This window comes from Rousettus aegyptiacus, unplaced genomic scaffold, assembly GCF_014176215.1.
Source record: "Rousettus aegyptiacus isolate mRouAeg1 unplaced genomic scaffold, mRouAeg1.p scaffold_m13_p_2, whole genome shotgun sequence".
Classification (NCBI taxonomy): Eukaryota; Metazoa; Chordata; class Mammalia; order Chiroptera; family Pteropodidae; genus Rousettus; species Rousettus aegyptiacus.
Window position 1 is genome coordinate 18,355,590 of NW_023416295.1, and position 21,475 is coordinate 18,377,064.

General features: G+C 33.0%; 1 protein-coding gene across 20 annotated transcripts in view; it reads left to right on the forward strand.

Annotated features, from left to right (window-relative positions):
- IKZF2 (IKAROS family zinc finger 2) overlaps positions 1-21,475 on the forward strand; it is a 147,114-nt gene that overhangs the window by 31,854 nt on the left and 93,785 nt on the right. Inside the window, exon 1 of one of the 20 annotated variants that reach the window (XM_036237533.1) lies at positions 16,288-17,249. The exons of the other annotated variants lie outside the window; for them this stretch is intronic. The gene's annotated coding sequence lies outside the window, so the exon portion shown is untranslated. Of the gene's footprint in view, positions 1-16,287; positions 17,250-21,475 lie in introns of those variants that run through there. 20 annotated transcript variants of the gene reach the window in all.

Consider the following 21,475-nt stretch of genomic DNA (forward strand, 5'->3'; position numbering starts at 1 on the left):
GATTTGAAACTGCCTTTTCCAGTTTGTTGGAGTTAGTGTTGTTTACTTTTGTTATTATAAAAGGAACTTCAGGTTATAGTTTTATAAATACTGAACACATTTCCAAAGGCCTTTGAATATTACATTAATATACACTATCTAATTTCAGCCTGGAGACCTCCCAGCCCTGTGTGTAAGTGGTGTTCAGGCACGTGTAGGCTGAGGAAGGTGTGCTCACTTCATAATTTCCACACTTGTCAAAACTCTGCTGTGGAAAGCAATTGCAGCTGTCTGGATAAAGCCCCTATAAAACCACAGCTTCTAGATATCTGTAAAGGATAAAATGCCACGGCTATAAAAATATGTTTTATAAAAATATCTCCAGCCTTTCTATTTTAGTATTTAATGCATTTATCCTAGGAAAGAGGGAAAACCAGATCGGTTGGAAAACACAGCACGGACTCTATAATATAACAGGGGTTGGTTTTAGGGCTTTTATAAGCCAATTTTTTAAATTAAGAGTGTATTTTTGTTCTGTATCCTGCATGAGGTGGTGGTTACATGAATCTATACATGTGGAACTGGACACTAAAGGGGAAAGAAACTTTTTTTTTTCTGTATGATTATTTAAAAAATAAAATGATGGAATAAAGGAATGCACTTTGTATTTGAAACCAACGTGAAATGACAGTTACATTTTCAGAATAACTGATAAAAATACTTAGTTAATGTGACATTTACCTGATCAATAATATTAATACTATTGTGCAAACTCACCATTTATGAAGAAATGTATTTTAAATAAAAAATCAGCATTTTGGTATAAATGTGCAGTAGTGAGAACAGAGCTATGGCAGTTAGACTTCTGGTGTCAGTGGTGATAAACGCAGCTCAGTCACTAGTGACTGGACACCAGGGCTTAGCGTCTGCTTATGTTCAAATCCTGTCTCCACTTACCTGCTCTGTGACCTTGTATAAGTTACTTAACCTCTCAGTGGTTCATCTCCCAATGCCTTAAAAGATTGTGAAGAACACCTCTCTCATAAGGCTGTTGGGAGGATTAAATGAGGTGAAGCACAAAGCTGTTAGCAGATTTTGGGGGCGCCTAGTAAGTGATCCCTTAAACGTGAAATGCTATTATTAAATGACTGTTGGATGGATGGCAGTAACTTCTGTTTCTTTCTGGGTTAGGGAGACAGTATCAAGTGATGGTGGCTCATTTACACATTGGTTTGTTTATGGGGTCAGGAGATTTGTGAAATTAATTTCTTTTTAGAGCCCAGCACACAACACTCAGACATCTAAACTTTTAATGTTTGTTTGTTTCTTTCCTTTCCTATATGCTTTTAGTGTTGAGCTTTTCTCCGAAAGCGTTTTACCTTAAACGAAAATGTTTGGGTATACCAGTTATGTGAAGGATTTATAATATGGGTTAATTTTCCTGGATTGTGATTATTGGATGTGAAAATGACGATTTTAACAAAACATACTTTAATTATACATATTTTACTGTAAATGTTTTTAGTAGAATGAATGCAGGTTAATTAAGGAGAAAAAATATGCATAAGTAAAAAAAAGGAAAGTACTAATAATCTCGTAGTCAGACCAATTACTGCAAAATAATAGCAGACACTATCATATAGCATTTATTGTGTATCAGGCATTGTTCTAAGTGATTCGCATATAATTTAACAACTCAAAATATATATAGATCGTTTTCTATTCCCATGTAAAATAGGAATGGCTTAGGTCATCTAATAAGAATTGTTTATATGGCCGTTTTTCCCCAACAGTATACATTCTAAACACTGTTTAATATTGCTAAGCACATAAGACACATTATGATTTTAGCAACTATAGAATATCATATTCTGTGTTAATGAACCTTCGTACATCTAATGGTACATCTTTTTGTGTTCTTGTACCCCAGGGAAAATTTGCCATGTAAGATGTTGATAATATGACTTTGTTTCTCCTACAAATACTGTTATTAGCCAGAATGTCAATAGGGTATCATCTCTTATTCTTTCTCATTAAGAGAGTTTCAGGCAGTGGTTTGGTATATCTAAGACTTGTACCGTGCATCTGTGTACCTGCTCTACACAGTAAGAAAGCTCTGATGTTACACAGCTGTTTTTTTCTCTCCATCATACACCCAAACAATGTGATTCTGAGATAGTTATTTCTTTCCTAAAATGTTTTAAAGTAAAGTAAGATCTAAGTACTTATTATGCTGTGTAGATAACTAGACTTCCTTGGTTCACTGACATTTGGCATGTAATAAAGAAATTATCTTTTAGTTTTGATGGGAAAAACTTGGTCTAATGCCAGTTATGACTATTTTGTGATAGTGCATGGGACATATTTGCTGAGATACACATGGTTTGAGTCATGCGGAGCCTTCACCTATCCCTTTAATTTATTTTTAAGGCAGGAGATGAGAGTGATGGATTGGTTTCAGGGTGTGAACACCAGTCTCTGATTGTAATTCGGGAGATATGTGGATCTGAAGTTGATGGGCAGGCTGCCTGGTTAGCCAGGTGAGCTTCCATTATCTCAAGAACCTGTACCGATTAGTTCGCTATCATATTGACAGACCTCACTATGAATACAGACATTTTCCCAGGGTGGCTGAGGAATAAAAGGAAATATTCTATCTGAGTTTTAATTCTTTCGTTGTTTCAAGCATATAGGATTTTATCTAACTAATAGGGTAAATGTTTATTCAGAAGGGGACTGGAAGTCTTATTTTCCAGTCCCCATTTTCCTTCCTTTTACCTCAAATTAGGGTCAATTCATATCTAAGGCATAAAATGTGTAAGTTTATTTTCCTAAGCTAGTGTCTTACATAAGTTAAAGTTCAATACATTTAACTACTATCGAGTGAATGAAATTAGATTGAGACCTATATAACATGGAATATGATTTGATATAACATATGTGGGTGTGTATATTATACAGCTTTTCCCGGCTACTGAGCTGCAGTATTATCTAATGTAGCTTTGATTTTGCCTTCTTAGGGCCTGATTGAAACTGCTTGTTAGCAGCTTTTAAGAGTTAATATGCATTTGCTTTAATCCTAGAAAGTTTTCCCCGAATAGGTTTATGTTTTTGTTTCTTAAGAGGCTTATGCTTTGATTAATGTCATATTAGATACATTGGAAGATCAGATCTTCACACCTTTGGGGGCACTCTCTGTGGAATTTCTTAACTGATTTTCACATACTCTTTCATATACTTTAGGAATGCATTAAGTTTGTACAATGATATATATCACATAATTAATATGATCAGTAATAATTACATTTCTCAATTCCACCCAACAGCAAATCAGTGGGTGAATGTTGAAAGTCACAAAACAAAACAACAGAAACACCCCCCAAACCCAGTCTTTCTTATTTTATTTTATCAAAATACTCTTAGATTTTTCTGTAGCAATTATCTTTAGGATCTATCAAAGTGAAACTGTCAGATTATTTGTCAGTAAAAACACACACACACACACACACACACACACCTTTGTCCCTACAACACACACAGACACACAGGCACACATACATACACCATCTCTTTTAGAGGAATATTAAATTTTAGATTTCTCTGAAGAAGCTAAAGGTAACATATTTTTTTTCCAGAAATCTTACTGTCATTAGCAAATATGAACATTGAAAAATTTTTAAAAAATTCAGTCAGCTATTATTTGAACCTAAACTTTGGAGTTGGGTATCAGTAATGAAGGAATTCAAGAAGTCATTTAAGGTCAGAGAACAAGGCTGCATTAGGCAGGACCGATTGCTGTAGGTATATTAGGAGGTGGGTGGTGGTGCAGTTTCAGTGGGAGATAGGTATTCTGTCAGCCTGCTAGCACTTGCCATCCCTGTGATAAGCATTAAATTATCCATTTAGCTTTATTTCTATCAAACTTGTATACCCTGCCTCTCCTTGTTGAATAAACGCCAAATTAAGAATATAATCCTAGTCAGATTTAGAAACATGCTAACACTAAGCAAAACAAATACCTTCCTCCATCTTTCCACTACGATTGGAAAAAAATCTGCCAAATGTCAGTGGGTAAAATTGGGAGAGAGGGAGAGAGAGAAAGAGGGAGAAGGGAGTGGGGGTGGGGAGAAGGAACAAAACTTATTTCAACAATAAATGAACTTTCTTTTTTCTTTAAAAATTTTATTGAAATACAGCTAATGTACAATACTGTATTAGTTTCGTATATATGGCATAGTTATTCAACATTTATATACTTAAAGAAGTGATCGCTGTGATAACTCTAGTAACCATGTGTCACATACAACATTATTACAGTATTATTGATTATATTCCCTATGCTGTATATTACTTATAACTGGAAATTTGAACCTCTCATTCTCTAGTAAATGAACTTTCAAACATGATTTTCTCTTTGTTTTTTTGGAGAAACAGGCACTTGTATAGTGCCTTACTTATAACTGGAAATTTGAACCTCTCATTCTCTAGTAAATGAACTTTCAAACATGATTTTCTCTTTGTTTTTTGGAGAAACAGGCACTTGTATAGAGGATTTCTTGAGATTGCATATTAAATTAATGTAGCAGAGAGAGCTTAAATATTAATATCATATGATATGTATAGTGGATAGATTCCAGTAGGTTGATGGAACAGTGAAATTACATCTAATAAATACCTATTCTGCATTGGCTTCAAAGTTCACTTGGGAGAGGCCCTGGAATACTTGGAGTTAAGGAGGAAATTTGATTATTCTTTCCCTCAGGCTGGATTTAAGATATTTATACACTTAAATACTGTAAAGATTAGACTACTCTCTACTCACCATTTCAGACAGAATTAGAATTGTACCATCATGTAGTTCCTGATTGTCCCTTGCTACAGCTGTGCCAAGGGCTGGGGTGTATATTAGTCTTGGTGAATGAAATGGACTTGTTTTTCTGTAATTGTGTGAATGATCACTGGATACCTATACTCTTTTATATGGATTTTTATCTCATGCCTATCTCCACTTCATTTTTAACCCCCCTAAGAATTTGCATACAAGTCTGGAGAAAGAAAGCTGTTTCTATTCCTTAGGAGGACATTTATTTACACCAAATCTCTTAGTGCCACCAAATTCTCCAGTAGGAATTTAGGGTAAGAGACAGTGAACCCATGGATTCCAGGAACTTAGTTGGTCACTGAGTTCCTTCTGACATACCTGTAGTTACACTGAGGGTACTGTTACCTCTTACATTACTCAGTTAGAAGCAGTAGGAGCTACACAATAAGCCAGAATGGTTTCGTAAGTATCTTTAGGAATTGTGGCATTAAAGTGTTTCTTTATTTAGTTTAGAGATTCAAAAATTTGGAGCATAATACTACATCTACCAGAGATATTTATGTGTTACTATGGAATAATTTAAAATTATATAATTAAGAATCATAACGTATGGTGACTTCTTTATAATATATTGGTAAATTGTAATTTTTTAGCATGTTTATTGGTTTCGTAAAGGCCCTAAAAGGACTTATGTGCATCTGTGTGTAAAGAGGGAATAAAACAAAGACCTTAATGCATATTTCATTCAGCAAATCTTTATTAATCATCCCCAAGAACTTCAAAAGGAAGACATGGTCCATATCAGACATTTAGATCCTTTTAGAATGTTCATAATTATTTCTAATAGATGATAGAAAGTCTATATTTTTAATGATTTTTTTTTCTGTTTCTATATTTTAGGGATGCTGTTTTACTTTTGTAGGTTCCAGGGAGATATTTTATCAAACCAGTCAAATTTGTTATTGAAACATGCATTTACAAGTAATTTAATTTTCATAAAGCCCTGTGAGGTAGTTACTGTTGCTCATCTTATAGGTGAGACATGGAAATATAATTAAAAGCCATTAAGAGGTAGAGTTGTGATTCAAACCCATGATGTGTGGATCCAGAATCCTTGTTCTTCGCTAGTATGACAGTATTTCCCAAACTACAGGTTATAATTTGTTATGAATTGGAAATCAATATAATGTGTTTCAACTAACACATTGATGAAAATTATAAGAACAAAATAATAGAATATAAGCTATTATCATGTGTATACATTATATGTAAAAAGTGTATTTTATGAAACCATTTTATAAGCATATGCATATTTTAGATGTACATATATATTGAGTTGCAATAAAAAATGTATTTCTTGTTGTATACTTAGATCAAAAAACATTTCCAAGGCACTGAACTATACTGTAGAGCCCCTCAGTGCCTTGAAAATAGATGTTTAGGAAATCTTTATTAAGTTGAAATAGTGTATTATTTTTTTAAAAACCGTCATATAGTGTTAGGCTAAAAGGCTTCTGCTGTTCTGCTGATCATATAATTTCTTTGTGGAATAGGACTGAAAATATTTGTCCCACAGTTCATAATCAATGAAACTGTAACAGTCTAATATCAGTTTATATCCAATCCCCAACTTAAATTCAAGTCATCCTTCCTAAATTTTTCTGGTTGGTAATTTTTATTGCTTTAAGACTTAGCCTTTTGTCGTTTAATACTATCAAATGATAATCATAGTCCAAAATAAGTGGTTATTCCTAAAAAATAAGTTAACAATCTAGATTCCATTAAAGTAATAATGTATTATCAACAAGTGGGGTTTATTTTAGCAATGCAAAGATGATTCAATAGTAGGAAATTCACTAATATTTATCATATTAAACTAAGGAGATAATCAAGAGAGTATCTCTATAGACATTGAAAAGACATGATAAAAATTAACAACCATTCTCATCACTCAATAAAATAGGATTTAAAGGAGACTTCTTCAGTGGGATAAAATATATTTATATCATCCCCAAAGCCGTTATGATTAATGGGAAAACACATGAGGCATACTCACTAGCATCACAAACAAGAACAAATTTGGCTCATTTCCTTCACTGTTATTTAATATTGTGCCGGAGGAAATTGCCAGTGCTGTTAGATAAAAGGAAAAAAGTACAGGATAAAAATTAGAAAAAATCAGTGTTTACAGATGATGACATTTTACATCCACAACCCTCAGAGAATCACTTGAAAAATAATCATGAGCAACACATTAATTCAGTAATAGGGAACTTCAAAGTTAATATATGTTTCATTTAATTGTACAATATTTATATTAAAAATATGCAAAAGAATGCTTAAAATGGGAAGAGAGACTATAGTCTTTGAAAGGTAGACTCAACATCATCCACATCTCATACTGAACATCAGGAATTGGAACAAAGTGAAAGGTGAAACCATAAAAGTAGTAGAAGAAAATATGAATTTCTTATGGTCTGAGAATAGAGGTCTTTTAAAATAAAATTCAAAATCCAAAAGTCAAAGAAAGATTAATGTATTTGAATTTATAAAACTTTAAAACTTCTGTATGACCAAAACAATATGAGCAAAGCTAAGAGATAAATAAGTTGGAGGTAAAAACTGTAACTCATTATGAATAAAATCTAATATATCTAATACATAGAATCTTTTAATAATTGATAAAGAAGACCTAATGGAAATCTGGTTATCTTAACACACAGTTCACAGAAAAATATCATTGGCTTTTATACATATAAAGAGTTTCTCAACTTTATTCAAAATGTAAGAAATTAAAGCACACCGACAACATTTTTTAATCTAGTACATTAGCAAAAATCCAAATGTGTAATAACATATTCTGTTGGCAAGGCTACAAGGAAACAAGGATTTTCATACATTATTGTTGGGAATATGAATTAGTGTAAATGCGAATTGGAACAAACGCATATACGCTTTGATTCAGCATCCCTATATCTACACATTTATCTTACAATATATTTGTAAAACTTTAAGCTTACAAATTTATTCATGGCTACATTGTTTTTAATAGCAAAAGATTGGAAACATTTTGCAGAAATTGTCCATCAGTAGAGGCATGGTTAAATAAATTAGGCATATCAATGATGGAATATATATGTAGGTGTACAAAAAATGAGGAATCTTAAAAACATGGAAATATTTCCAAAATATATTGCTGTTAAAAAAAAAAAAAACAAAGGCAGAGTAAAATGAGCTGCATTTGTGCAAAAAAGAAAAATCGCTGGCAGTTATATTAAAAATATCAGAAAATATATACAATAAAGTAATAAGCTGGTTATTTGTTTTGGGGGTATGTAGATGGTTTATAGCTGAGCAGATAGGGGATCGGAGTGGAGGCAAGACTTTTTATTGTATAGTTTTTTACAAGACTTTTCACTATATACCTTAAAAAAATTTTTTTGAACCACACAGATATATATCTATTCAATAAGAACAACAAAAGAAAAGGGAAACACTAAAAACAACAAATGAACCATGCCACTCAATGTTAAAAACCAATTGAACAAAAATCAGAACTGGAATTCATCTTAAAAACTATAGGACATTGTTCTACAACTTGCACTCTGAAACTTATATTATTAAAAATCTGTGTATTATGCTCTACCTTGCTTATGCTTATCTCCTTGAAGCATAAGTGTCATGTTGCCATACTATAACATGATAATAGCAGTAATGTTAGGAGTTTGTTTTCATTAGCGTTACAATACAGTTCATAAATATAAATATATAGTATGAAAATCCAAATGAGAACATCTAACATCTATTAAATATGGGATTCAAGAGCCACATCTTAAGTGTTGGTAGAATTTATTTATTTGCTCTGTGCATTATTTAAACTTTCAGAAAGTTGGCCTCTTAATTTGTAAAAGAAGGTACCAATATTTAACTCGTAGAGTTGTAGTTAAGATTAGAGTGAATGTCTTTTAAAAAACACTTAGCATAATAAATACTGAATACAAGCACTTTTTATGCCTGTGGTTATGTTAATTATGATATGCAGCCTTAAAATTCCAAGGTGAATATTAAGGGAAAATGCAGTTCGCCAGTACCTATAATATTTACTTGACTAAAATAAAGGTGGGAGGTGATTACAAAATTTTCAATGCTGTAGGTTCATGTCTACTTGTACTTTTTCATTTATCGAGCATTTGATAGGATTAACCGCTAAAATTACTTTGAAAATAACCCCGAATTAAGTATTTAATATGGAAAATTAACTGTTACATTTAAATTCGTTGAAATGTATTAGATAATAGATGATTATTTTTAAAATGGCATACCCACTGGATGGAATAAGATGCAGTTACTAAAAATTAGGTACTATAAAGATTTTTATGGCATAGGAATTTTTCAAAATACAGAGTTTAAAAGACTGCACAAGTTTATATAGTAGAATCTCAAATTTTAAATAAAAACCCACTATATATGAATCTGTGTGTATATTTCATATAGGAAGAATATGCATCAAATGGTAATAGTGGTTATCTTTGAATGTTGGGATTATATTTGTTTGCTCTGTTTTCTGGATTTACAAATTTTCTACAATGAACGTTTATTACATTCATATATATATAAACAGTGTGTTTTACATATACTTTGAAAATGGATTTGAGGATGAGTAGAGTCTCCATACATGTACCTCCTAAAGGAAAACAGTTTAAAGCTCTATTAACTTCGTTAGTGGACTCTTATTCCAGTAGAGTAGAAACTGGCACCTGGAAGCGCTGTTGGCACTTCTGCGTATTGAGGAGGGGTTTATTTTGGTAAAGTGACACTACCACTGTGGCTACTGCAGCAGGATCAGATCTCAGGTCACATCAGTTCAGTAGCTCAGCATGGATCTCAGCTCTCACATTGTGGGCCACACTAAGGGTTGTGTAGAAGGTGATCCCTGTGTCTTTTCATGCATGTACATCTGCTTATTGAGACCAAATACAGATCACAGGGCATTGGGGATGGTGAAAGTAGCACATCAGGCTAATGTAAAGAAAGTTTGTTTTTGTGCTGTGAAAACGTAAGAGAAATGTAAAGGCAATGTGTAAAGTCTTGCCATTCTTCTGCTCAGTTTTTAAAAATTCCCCTACTTTCCAATGAAATAATTCTATATCTTATATTTTCTTCATTATTTCATTTCTTTGCAGCTGGTGTTACTCCTGTTGATATCAGACATAACCCCCATTTTGACTACTTTGGGAATATTCGGCGAACTACTGAAAAGGATTTTTTGTGGGTTTCTGTTTAGTAGTGTCAATAATTTTTTTTTTTTTTGATTTATAGTCCATCCTCCTGATGATTCGATTTGGTATCCCTGTTGTCTTTATATGACCTTTTGCCTAATTTAGGATCATACCCCTGATTTTTTTCATTTCATTAGAGCTTTTGAGAGATATCTCAGCCTCCTTCATTTTAGAGGTGTGAAACAGACAGAAAAGCTAAGGAGTTATCCAAGGCTACCCAGTTAGTAAATGGATAAACTTTAAGTCTTGATTTCTGACTCAGCATGTTATACGCTACCCTGTTCCAGTTATTTTTAAAAAGTCTCTTAAGTATTGTCAAGAAAAGTCTAGGATATATCTGTTTTCACCATATGATAGGTGCAATGATGAATACTTTGAATAAAATTTACATTAAAAAAATTTTAAATCTTCTAGCTCTAAAGTTTTTAAAAATTGGAGATGCTTTTTAATACCATCGTCCAAATATTACATATTAACTACACCTTAACTACATGTATCATTTAATGTGTTGATCATAGTACTAAATATGAACAAGATTTATGAAAGTGAGACTTGAGATACTTTTAGATTTTTTTAAGTGGCAAAGGGCTGTTAGATATTTGGTATCAGAATGGAATACCTACAAAAAACAATTTTTTCTTTAAAAGTAGTTAGACTATTTTTTCATTTAGAAAGGCAAGATTGGCCTAATTTAAATAGGAAAAGAGTTTATTCTCTTTTTCCATAACTTTTTTTTTAAAACCACAGAAGAAATTTTTTTAAAAAATAGGATTGACGTCACACATATTTAAATACTAATTGTTTGATCCATATTTTTTAGTCATTATAGTAATGTCTTTTTTAAAAGAGAAGTTACCAACTATGAAGTTTAATAATTAAAATAAGTTTAGGTAACTTTACATCTTAAAAAGTGGAATAATTCTTATATACTATATTTCTGGTTATAAAAATGTATAGATTGAAGATAATGTCCTCGAAAAGATTACACATTTGTCTTTTGCTCCAGAGATGTTTTATTACTTGAAGAAGGCAAAAATTAAATAGTGTAAAAGAAGTTATTTCAAAACTCTTAAATTTTAATGCAAACATTACAATGAAATAGAGTTTTCTGGTAAGAGTTTGGTTAAACTGTGAGCATAGCATTCTCGCAATAGAAGTTTTGAGCATGGTGCCAATTTATCAATAGTTTTGGCTAATGCTTTTTTTTTTTTTTTCTGTTCAGAATTCCGATATCCAATGTTTGATGGGAGATCAAAAAGGATCTTTGCACTTTAGCCTTTTGATTTTGCTTGCAGTTTTATAAGATGATAAGCTTTCTATAAGCCATATTTTTTTAGTTAGGGAAATATACAGCTACATTTTGCATTTCTTTAAATGTTTTAGAGGAAATTCAGGAAGCAATTTGGTACAGTTTGAATGTGTCACAGGTTATGCAATGTATTGTGTATAAAGAAAACTTTCAGATAAGGCAAAAACCAGTTCAGGTATTAAATATCATTCCTTCATCCTCTATGTGTGTATGTTCCTTTGCTACAGTTCCTTTGCTCCTTCCCAAACCTCTTGTGTATTTTCACTAATAGTGATGTCAGGTTCTTTTGGGAGCAGCTGGAAAAGAAAACAGCAGGAGAGAAGATTGGATCTTTGGGGAATGATTGGGAGGAGAGGTAGTGGGGGAATTGGTTTCTATGGGTAGCTCGTGGGAGAGAGCTCCGCCATAGGAGAGGAGTCAAGTCTTTTGGGAGGTTCAGGGAGTAAAGTGTCAGGAATTGAACATTTCAGGGAGTCATCGGAATTGAAAGAAACAGAGCACTGAAGGAATTCATTTGGATATTCCTCAACAGAGACTAGTGAGGGAAAGCACTGCGCTTCTCTGAGAAAATTCTGAGTCTGAAGCAGGGAGAGGGGAGGGGTAGAATCGCTCCACTACTTTTGTTGTTGGCTCCACTTAGGTCCCTGGTGTCAGGAAGGATCTAGATAGCTATTGTTACAGAGGGGTTGGCTGTGCAAATCTATTCGTGTATGTAAATGTCAGTTCTGATTTCTCCTCCTTTTTACTCTCTTACCTGAGTATGGGAATGGCTGAAGGCTTTATTGCTATCTCTGTGTTGCATGCTATGCGGATCTTTTAAGGTGTGACCTTATCAAAGTTGGCATCTAAATGCAAAAGAAAATGCAGGGCAAGCTTGTTCTAGTTGGGGTTCCTGTCACCAGACCATAGTAATGTGGAACAATGGATACATTAGCTGAATTCGTTGGGTGCAAGTAGAGTCCCTTCTTCCAGGCTTGCCCTTCTTAGTGTTTAAAATAGTGCTGAGTACTGTGAGTACTATCTGTAAAGAGAACACCTTCTTCCCATTCTCTTCTTTCCCCCCTATCCTTTATAAATATTTTAGGGGGAAGGCTTTTGTTTGAGTAGTTAGAAAATGTGGAAAAACAAGATTACAAGGTCGAGGTGAAAGTAGTACAAGATTGGAAGAATGAAACTCTTTTTCTTCACTCAGAGTAAAATGATACTTTTGGCTCAAGGCCAGAGACATAGGAGTAAGGAAGGTGCAGACAGGACTGGCAAGAAGTTTGTTAAGGAATGGGCTGAGAGAGCCTTGTCTCTGCCCTGTGGTTTACTGTTCTATTTGAGTTTTAACTCTTTGTTTTTTGTCCGTTGGAAGCAGTGATAGAGAGATTACACTGAGTTTAAACCCACAGCAAAACAGAACTTTTAAAACACTTGTGTGGTGGTTTAAGAGACGACCAGGTTCTGTTTTAACTGTGCTACTAATGTTTTTCTGAGGGATTGCAGTACCTCTGGGCATGGAATAGTTAACTCTTTTTCTCTTTCTGTTTTTATCTATATTACAAATAGAATCTTAGGCGTGTGAGCATTAAAATAAAGGAAACACCACCATTTCTATGCATGAAATATACATCTTCTGAATGTGCCATTTATGTGACATAATTAGCATTCCTTTTATTCAGTATATTTCAAAATAATGTATAGTATTCTTTTTAGAAAATTCAAGGTAATTGTAACTTTTTTCTTATATCAGATTTCTGATATATTTTTGATTAATAAAGATTTTACAGTATGTATTCCTGTAATAATTGTTCTGATTTTTAACATTATCATTAGCTAATCCATCTACACCTTAAAACAGCTCACTCTTAAGCTCCCTTCACACATTGTTACATCCCTGTATTCCCTAGTTATCCAGAGTTGACAAAACAAACATTTATTGAAGGTCGAGATAGAGGCAACAATAAAAAAGGTTAAAGGGGTTTTGTTCTTTTCCCTAAAAAAAAAAAAAAAGCCTGTTTATCTTTTTTCTTGCAGTTATTCATTCTTTTATTCAAGATAAGAAGGTTATCTTTTATAATCATTAATGCTTTTTGATTAGGCTTTTACAATTTTTTTTTTTATTAAGTTGTCACTCCAAGCTTTGGAGATAGGTTAAAATCTACATGTTTTGGTTAGCTGTGATAAACATGTATCCGTTTCTGTCTATCATCATTTATTACAATCTATCCTTATTGATCTAAAAGAATAACTAGATAGTGACTGACCTTGTGTGAATAAATTAATATCTATGAGCCTCAGTTGACACACTTGAAGGACAGTGATGATACTTATATTTGTTAGGATTGTTAGAATTAGATTAGATGTATGTTTAAGCCCTTATATATTTGGGATATGTAAGTACTTAGTATTGGGAACGTTTTAGGTGCTCAGTTCCCGATTATTGTTATTGGTTATATTATCATTATCGTGACCACTCATGGATTGATGCTTCCAATTATTCTTTGCCTCCATGCCATCTTACTTTTCTTATGTTTCCATTACTGCCAACCCCATAATATTCTATAATACAAAAACTGGTTTCAGCTGCCCCATCCAGTGCCTTCATGCGTGCAGCAGAGTAATGCTAACGAAGCACTGCTCTGGTCCAACTCTTCCTCTTGTATAGCTGGGAACAGTCACAGAAAGAGTGAAATATGCCATTACTAGTGAAATCAACAATGTTTTTTTCTATAGAGTTGGTACAACTGAGACTCCTTCCCTTAAATATTATATATAGTCTTAATTATATCATTTTGCCATATGCTGTGGGTTCTTATGACTTCTTTTGTTAGTTTCCGATAATGAGTTTTTGGACTCTTAAAAGATTGACATCTCATTTCTTTTTAAAATTTCATATTGCTTGTATGTTGGAAACAAAGAAGAGGTACGAAAACAGCCTCCAAACTTGTCTTGGTGAATTGTGAACTACATTTAATGGTCAAGTACTATAGAGTGCACTGTGCATTTTAATTCAGTACCGAAATTTTAGTCTGCAAATGTTGTCTTTTTTCACTTTCAGTTTATGGTTCAAGAGCTTAATACCTTTGCTCCAGCTGGATAACAGTTGGGCAAACAGATACCTTGACAACTGCTAACAGTACCACACCTTGACTTCCCTGGGTACAGAAAGTAGTCACTTATTTTGGGGTTTAAATATTTGTGCCATCTGAAAGATGCCACACAGAAATTCCAGTGAAAATATATTATAACCGAAAAAATGAAAATTGCCAAAACTTTAAGAATATGTATTGCATATGCTTCTTTCCTGATTTTACTCCCCCCAAAAGTGAAAAGTCTTTATGGCAGATTCTGATATACAGCTTAGAAATCACTTCCTGTTGGCCTGCATGGTGACACTGTTCTAAGTGCCAGTTTTGATTATTAGTAACTGGTCATGGATCAGTTATCCAAAATGGAAGGTTTATTTGTTAAGGGAGGAATGACATTATTTCCTGTCCTTTAGACAGAGCTAAGATGAGAATAAAGGGGTTAGAACGTTCCTCTGCAGTTTAGGTGTGAACGTGCTATCATTTGTGCTACCTATTTGATTGCAACAGCTACTATCATTAGCATCTTGGACTAAACATGGAACAAGCTGTACTGTATTTCATGTATGTTGGAATACAGAGACTGATTAAAAGTACCCTGAAAGGCACTGGATTATTCATTTGATAGATTGTGGCCTTATACATGGGAGTCTTAAAGTTATTTTCATTTGTGGTCATGAAACATTTTTAATCATTGCTCTTTGAAAGGAAATAATAAATATAATTTGGGCCTAGGGAAGGCTTTTTCTCCATTTGAAAAAACTTATTTTTGTAATCTTGTAATCATTTTCATAGTAGTGTTAGTCACCAGAAAAACCTCAATGTGAAGAAAGCTTATGTATCACAAGTCCTTTTTCTAGTGCATTCTTAAGGCAGATTGGAGTGAAGGTATCTACTCCATTTCATCTCTGATGCCTTTCCTGGACTACTTTAGGTAAGATGTTTTTAGTTTGACATCTCAAAGAAGAAAAACTCACATTGGAGAAATAATGAGTAATGCTAGTTTAGACTGCTTCTTATCTTCCCCTACAGTTCAGTCACTATATGGTGTTTTAAATAGCTAATGAAAACATTTCATGGTTTCTGAGATTTAAGGCAAGCTCGAAAGGTATGAAGTGATTTACTGATAAAGCAAACTTTATTTTAGGCACAAGAAGGTTTTCATTCCATCTCACTTTGTTTTATTGCATTACTCTAATTTTAGGTATAGGTCTATAGGAGATTCTGTTTTATCAATAAGCTAATTATATATATCTACCCACACGCAACTATGTAGGTAGGGCCTGTATTATTTGCATTAATGCCAAATTTGATGAGCGGTTGTGTTGAAACCATAAAAGAAAAGAAAATACATAATAAGCATTTTTAGTTTTGGAAGAAAACTAACTTTTTAATATATCATTCACTTTGTTGGAATTATACTAGCGGGATTTGTCTTTAATAGCTCTATACAGGCAAATGGCACTTTTTCAAATGCTATCTGAAGTAGCAAAAGGTTGTGTTAAAGTTGCCAGGTGTCCCAAAATAAATTATAGTTAGGTTAGTGTGAGGAGCTTCATTTAATAATTTCAATGTAAACCTGTGAGGTCACTCATTATTATTTTTTTTATCATAAACTATTATCATAGTTTATTTAGCGACAGTTCTATAGCATAGAAGTTATTCTATATTGCTCTGTACTAAATTAGTATTAAATTAAAATCCAGTTGCTTCACTTAATAACCTCTTAAGTGTATTAATATGTAGTTTTTATGAGGAGTAAGTATGGTATACTGGCTATTTTTTGTGTATTTTTGTGTATTTTTTTATGAGGGGTCAGAATGGTATTATTTGCGTATTTTGAAAATTAATATCTAATTCGAGTTGAGGTTCATGGACATGAAACATTAGAGAAGGATGTTTAGTTTTTAATTTTAGTTTTATGACAAAACAGCCACTCTCCGTCATTGCTAAAATCAAGTATTCTTTATATCACTCATTAAAATGTCTGTGGACTGGGAAGTGTTTCGTTACCTTTCTTCCTTGAGATAAATATAGAAATTGTGTGAGTATGGAAATTGTCTTCCTTGAGATAAATATAAGAAATTGTGAGACAAATTGTGCAAAAAATTGACAGTAATAAAAATTATTAACTTGTATTTTGTATTTCTCTAATTTCGCTTTTATTGTATTATACAGTTATTTGTAACAAATTGGAAGTTAAATAAAAATGTGGTTTCTTTACAGATTATTTGATAAGCACTGCTTTATAAGACCTTAGGAGATTCATCTGTGTGCTCAGTGTTAATTACTTATAATGCGATACACTAATATATGCACATATCCCAAACCAACTTATATTACTAACCTACTTGTATAGATAACCATGTAATTTTTATAAAAGAAACTGAAGTGAAAATGAAAGCCAACTCTTCGTTACACCTAAAGCAGCAGAGCTTTTACTCATATGCCTAAGTATCATTTATTTAGTGCTTACAATCTGCCAGGTACAGCAGATTTGCTTTATCTCATTTAATGCTATAAAAGTACAATGCTGTGAGTTCTGTATTAGCCTCATTTTAAAGAAGAGGGTGGGGGAGGGGCTTTTATACATGTAAATTTTGAATATTAGGACAGGAAATGGTGTTTTCTAATTTCCATTCTAGATTTTTAGGACTTTCGTTTTTAGTAATAGTAGGAAAGAAGTTATGTTTTAGGAGATTTTAAGATTTTTAAATGTATCGTGCGCAAAAATCAGGAGCTCATTAGAGGTAGAAGAGGACAGCTCAAGTATTTGCAGATCTTCAGGGGTAAGTTGGTACAAAACGTTAAGATGAAGCTTCATCACACATGTTGATTTTGACCACAGAGTCTGTTACTACCAATTATTGACAAATATAAACTTTTAGATGTGTATATGTTATAGTTGATACTGTTTGGGAGGTGGAATCCTTCTTTCCATAAAAGAGATGCGATATGATTTTTTAATGGCATCCCTACTTTTCATATGGTCTCGACTCTCAGGAAACATGTATATCATATTTGCATCTAATAAAGTAATACTTATGATATTTTTATACTCCAACTTCTTCAATGATCTGTTTTCTCTTTATCTATGCAAGGGATAAAAAAGGAGGGAGGAAGGAGGAATGAAGTGGGCAAGAGAGGAAGAGTGACTTTCTTTATGAAGAGTCCCTAACCAAATATGCTTTCATCAGTAGATGTGCAAACTCAGTTTACAAGATTTTTTTCTTCTCTAAAATTCTCTAGTTTAACTAGCTAGTATCTGGTTGGATTTATGTTTTCTTATTTGTTCAGTTCTACCACTGATCATTGATGTGTTCATCTGCCTGATGGCCTTTAGACGGTGTTTAAAGATTAAGGATAAAAACTACCAAGGGCAAGACTAGAAGAGGTGACTGACTGATTCTCTGCTGCCCTTAAAGGCACTGGATCATGGAGAAACAAGTGTCTGCATGTGTTGGATTTGTTAATTGAATCCAGCTCCAGCAAAGAGACAACTAAGGTCACGTCAGCACCTTGGAAGGCTGGGAAGCTGGAACTGGAGCAGCTGAGCCAATCCCCAGACAAACAGGTTTTAACCAGGACAGAGAGAGTGCACTTTGCTTTGGAGACTCTTTGCCCATTTACCTAAGGCAGTGATTCTATTCACATCTTTTCCTGCTGTCTGTTCATTTATGCATCAAATAGATAGATTAGTTACGAAGACCTTTCTCTTTATGTAGCAAAAAAGTAATGGCTCATTCTTATGTTAGACCATGAGGTGTTTTTATTTTCTTCAGACTAAGAAGCAAAGGAGATATCAGTTCTGTAATTAGGTATCATGATAGAAAGACTATTTGTGCCAATAGTAAGGGTGACCTTTGTTAATGATCAGATGTAAGGTTAAATGCAGATAAGTGTGATATCTACCTCAATAATATGTTTAAATGTATCCAAGTTATGTAATATCACATATTCAAACCTCTTTTGACTCTAGGGTGAGATTTTCTTATAATTCCTGAAAATGGAAACTTGGATTCTAGTCTCAGCTTCGTCAGTGCCTTCCACTCCAATTTAATCAAAGTCTTCATGGGTGGGACTCAGACATCTATAATGGTTCTTTAATTCCCCTAAATAGTTTTACTGCACATTGAAGGTCTAGAACCACTGATGTAGAATGATATAACTGACCTAACTTTTGAGATTTACTGAGGTTCTTTAATACATATTAACTGTTTTAGTCACACTTGCAAAAAGTAGTCTGTAATTCATAGTGTCTCCGTCTTTCAATATTGAATTGGAAAAGGTTCCTCCAACGTGACCCTGTATTTTGGCAGATTACATTTAACCCTTAATAGGGCGTAAAGCTATTTGGTGATGGATGTCATAAATATATAATTATAACATTTTATCACACATTTAATTACAAATAAATAATGTCCCAGCAACTATGTACTGACAGAGGGAGGGGTGGGAGAGTGAGGGTCGAAGGGGAAGGGAGTAACACTTATCGAACAGCTCTGTGTGCTCTGTGCCAGGTTCTAATACAATAACTTCTACTATAGGAATCATTCCCCTTTATAGAAAGAAATCAAAACTTAGAATTTATTAATTAAAGTTAATTATATTTTATTATAGAATCTCATGGATATGATTAATTCTAAAAGTCATCTAAGTCAGTCATCTACTGCACATAAAGACTAAATGTAGAGGTTTCTGGGTAGTTAAAAATATTAAATTAGGAGTGAACTTGGGATTTACATCATTGTCTGTTGTCAAATGTAAACATGGTAAAAAAATAAAAAGTCTCGAGAAAGAGAATTGGTATTATATAGATTACATAGTTGTAATTTTTAAAATTTATTTAGTAACTATAGCAGAGGTGGAATTTTAATTTTTTAGATATGATTATTCATTATTCAAATGTTTTAAAATATTGTGTGTCAATTTATAAGTCTTTATTTCCAACTACTGAGTTTTTTAGAACTACCATATTTAACTTGAATATCTAAGATGATGCCACAGTCATACACCAATTTTATCTAATGATGACTTGTTACTTTGATAATCACAGAAAAAATATCAAAGTTTACATATAATTATCAACAGCTTTATTGGAGGGGGCAGTCGTGATTTGCTGTTCTTAGACATTTTTAGATCTTAGATATTTTTAGAGTCAGTATTTTACCTGTTAAATCTGCGAATTTCATAATCAGATTTAGAATGTGATGCTCTCTTGATCAAGCAACTTACCCTCAGAGAATGGGTGCTGTTTTTTGAGATTTCAGTATTTTTTCTAGGTTCTTCTGTTCCCTATTTTCCAGGTTAACTTTTCATAGACTGTCTGATATTTAGAGTTCATTGTAACTCAGAGATGGGTTCTTTACGAATATCGACTAATATTATTAAGGAAACTGCAAATGGAATTATTTTACTCCAAGTCATAATTATTTGCATTTTATTTTAAATATTTATAATGCTGTCTTTGATAAATGAAAACAGCATCCTTAGATGAGTTAGAAATATTGAATTAGGATTTTTTTCTGAATTTGCTTCTGCTGAAATACATACAATTACTTATTTTTTGTAATCTATTTAGTGAAATAGAAAAATATACTTAGTATAAATTGAAATGTCAGTTTACTCTTCTGCATTTCACAGACATTTTCACCATAAGAAACTTCAGTAAAATAAGATGTGAAGCAATCTCAAAGTTATGTTAATTTTCATGAAAATAATTTTAAGCTTTAATCTTTGAAATTTTCATATACAATATCCTGAGATATTGAACTGTTCACATTAAACAGTTAAAGAGTTCATTGTATAATTAAAAAATAATATATGCATAGTTTAACATTTTCAATTCTTCAATATTTAAAGTATTTTTACTATCTAGATAAATCTTTATTGTTGTACACCTCTTCACTGAAGAATACTTAAGTTTTGATATTTTCTCAGCTTGCGATATTTGACTTTATATGTTCTCCCACAGATCATTTTATTCAGATATGCATGCATGCACGCATTTCTCATTGATGCGTTTATTCATGCAATAAACATTTATAAGGTGCTTACTATTTATGGGACACTTTTTCCCTAGGTCACAAATCTTCCTAGTAGAATATTACCAATAAATTAGATGAGTGACTAAAACTGGATATAGTTATTTTTGTGATTTTAGAATATGTTTTAGTTTACTGGTTCCCATTTAATTGGTTAAGCATCAGTGTATTAGTCTGCTCGGGCCGCCATAACAAAATATCTTAGCTTGGGTAGCTTAAACAACAGAAATTATTTTCTCCCAGTTCTGGAGGGTGGAAGTCTGAGATCAGGGTACCAGCACATTTGGGTCTGATGAGACTCTGCAAGCTTGTACACAGCTACCTTCTCACTGTGTCCTCACAAGGGAGGGAGGCGAGGAGAGAAGGAGAGAGAGAGTAAGAGCCACATGCGAGCATAAGCGAGCTGTGCGTGCAAGCTCTCTGGGGTTTCTTCTTAAAAGGGAACTAACCTCATTATGAGGGCCGTACCCTCATGACCTCATCTAAACCTAATCATCTTGTATAGGCCCCATCTCCAAATACCATCACATTGACGGGTAGAACTTCAACAAAAGAATTGGGGGCAGAGCAATTCAACCCATAGCAATCACTGTATTTTTAAAAATTACCCAAATGATTCTACTATGTGTCCTGGATTGAGGATTACTGTTTTAAATGATTTGTGTGTTTCAATATTATATAACATTCTAATTTTTAATTTAATGGTATAGTTAGGTCAGTTTTAATTTATTCTAAAAGCTTACTCTGTCAATCATTCATTATAATATTCACTGACTTAAAGAGCTTATTTACACTTATCACATATACACTGATTTTTTCCAAACTCTGCAACTTCGATTTTAGTTCTAAATTTAAGATTTGTGTTTGTAGCCACCTTTAGAATGTTTAGAATTAACTATAAATAAACATTTTACACTCAACAGATTAAAAACTCAGAATTCTCATGTGCCCTGTCACTCAAACTTATTCTA